Raw genomic sequence first — 2837 nt, 5'->3', positions numbered from 1 at the left:
GGTTCAGCTCTAACACAGCTGGGACATTGGCCATATACAGAATCTGGGCGATTCCATCAGTGCTGCAAATCATGAGGGCTTGAGGCTTAGATTTATATTCTTCCCGCCTCTAATAGTATTATATTGACTGTCACAACTACTATTTGTTATGGCGAGTATAATATGCTTAGACATTTTTATAAAAGACTTTTCATCACAAGATAACCCCCGTTAAGACTAATAAGAGTAACTGGGAATTTGCAGTGGAACAGTCCTGGGCAGCTTATGATTACATGTTGACAAAAAGCTATTTGCGTAGCCATTTCCACTCATAGCCTTTATTAATAATATACAGCAAGATCTGCCATCAATTATTGAAAACAATATTTCAATAACAAATAAAACTACTATGAGTGTTTAACATTACTTGCATCTCTTCACGACTAAATGAATGTTTATTTACAAACTGATACCCGGGGGCTAATTTCATGGGAACAAACGAAAGCGTAAAGAAAGGCATTAATCACTACTTACATACCACGGAGGGTTGAATGAAATTACTACCTCTGTTGTATAGCAGCTGCCAAGGGTTGTTTTATTATCCCTATCAATATTGATAGAAGCTTTCAGACCCCATATAACATATCATCAACATTCTTCTATTCATACGCACGTGGCGGCCAGTATTGCCTATCCACTGCTCGCTGATTATATGAAACGTGATACAGATCAAACAAAACGAAAGTATGGCGTTGGCCTAGGGGAGCTTTGGTGAAATTACTGAGTGACTTACATTTTTCATCTTTAATTATACCCTTTATGCTTTATGATATGATATCACCTACGACCAAACGCCTTAATGGCACATTTACTCACGCAAACCTGCTATTAATTCTCTAATACGAAAATTTGTTTGCACAAGTCGGCGATGAATGTCTCAAATTAAATGGTGGACTGCCTATTACAGAGTGGAAAAGCACCGACATACGCCTATTATCAGGATATTGAATGTACTAATGCATTATTGATCCACGGAAACTGTATAGTGCATATGTCCTAAGCCTCGTAAGGATACACGTAAGTATGCTTCGCTCCAGACGAACTTCTGTTGTAGATACACATGTTAACGCCTCTTACACCCCCACTCACACCCCTGTGAGCTCCTTAATCTTATTTGACGTCGATTCTGTCTACGTGCATGCAAAAACGACACCAGCCTCAAATTGTATCCCAAGCAAGGATACGTTCCGAAGTAAGAATTGTCCAACGTGAACCCGCCTTTCTGAAAATGAATATCCACTAAATTGAGCATGTCATATACAAGAACAGACTACAAAGAATGTTCTAACCTTTTCTGAAGTACCGAAAACAGGCGAGACGAGTGTTGCTGGAGTTGTTCAGACCATGTTGTGGTAGAAGTCCCAGGTACCAGTGTGCTGCATGGCCTGCCTCACTGCGTAAGGGTCCGCCCTGTTTTGTGACTTGGAGCGGATAGGGCCGAACCATTATGCAACATCAAAGGGGTGTTGGGAAATTAAAAAAATACTGTAGTAGGTTCACTTGTACATGTACAATGTGCAAGTGTTTTTTTTAATCATTACAGCTGCAAGTTCTATACAAGCATGTTACAATTACGGCACACCAAGGGGAAAATGAATGAATATCTCTTTTTGCTTCCAACGTGTCCAACCAAGACAATTATAGGAACGCCCCTTTCGGCATTGGGTTTACAGGGTTCATTCAACCCGAAAGAGGACAAAACGACTCGTCCCCAAACCTGCGCGACCGGTTAACTCCCGTTGTAAGTCAGCCGCTGAAGGTCAGACCAGTCACGCACGGAACCAACACAGCACCCCATCACATCACATAACACAACACATCATACTCTCCAAGCAGAAGTTAGGCTCCGGCTGTTTTTTTAAAACGTTTTTTAGTCGTTTTTATCGGGCTTTCTATTTTGTCATTTTTCTTTAGTTGTAAGGTTTTGACACAGCAAGATGAAATATAAAATAGAAAGCCCGATAAAAACGACTGAAAAAAAACGTTAAAAAAACAGCCGAAGCCTAACCTCTGCTTGGAGAGTAAACACATCACACAACACTCCATCACACCACAGGGACGCGTTAATACATAGAAACACCAAGCAGATGGGGAGCAGGATGGGGAACACCAGCATGATGGGGAATAACAGTGACGTCTTTTGGCTGTTATACATACCCCTGTCACATTTGGCGAAAATCGATCGGACGACGATTCTGCGGCGATCGCCCGAGCCTCGCTTATAAAAATAACTTTATTGCACAACAGTTGTACAAGGTACAAAGTATGGCTTATATGTGACAGGGACGGTTTTCAGGTGGAAAATACGCGCAATCCTCTGTCTCGATACACCCGAAGATCGTGGATAATGTGACAGGGGTATTAGGGCACGGTCATATAGGTCGTGCGATCGTCGCACGATTTTATAGGATTTTTAAGCAGGCCGTGAAAGAACCAACAACCGGGATGGATCCAAAACAGCATGTTGTGTACCAAGATAGTTGCACTTTGCAGGAGACGTACAGTTGTCCTCCAAAATGTCCGAAATCAGCGATCTTGCGACGGTTGCACCACCTATATAACCGTATGACCATGCCCTTACGATTTTCTTACATCTAGAGAGCAAAGCAGTTAAATTCGTATATGAGGTGAAACATAATGAGGATTCAAGTAGCTAGTAGTGTAATAAAACTTCACTTCCATTAAAATAGTCCTCACCGGGTCGCCTCTACACTTATCGTTGTGTGTGTTACTTAAATAGAAGGGGCTCATTTGCATAATCAATGCGACGGGGCCACGATTCTTTAGTGGTAAATGAT

The 2837-nt window shown here is 41.6% G+C and overlaps 1 protein-coding gene across 1 annotated transcript in view; it reads right to left on the bottom strand.

Moving 5' to 3' along the window:
- LOC118413536 (calcium uptake protein 1, mitochondrial-like) overlaps positions 1-1462 on the bottom strand; it is a 14406-nt gene extending 12944 nt beyond the window's left edge. The window contains exon 1 of the mRNA XM_035817061.1: positions 1329-1462. The gene's annotated coding sequence lies outside the window, so the exon portion shown is untranslated. The remainder of the gene's footprint in view (positions 1-1328) is intronic.
- Positions 1463-2837: the final 1375 nt, after the last annotated feature.

Source organism: Branchiostoma floridae, chromosome 4, assembly GCF_000003815.2.
Source record: "Branchiostoma floridae strain S238N-H82 chromosome 4, Bfl_VNyyK, whole genome shotgun sequence".
NCBI lineage: Eukaryota > Metazoa > Chordata > Leptocardii > Amphioxiformes > Branchiostomatidae > Branchiostoma > Branchiostoma floridae.
Note: the sequence above shows the minus strand (reverse complement) of the source record. Positions and strands in the feature narration are given on the sequence as shown.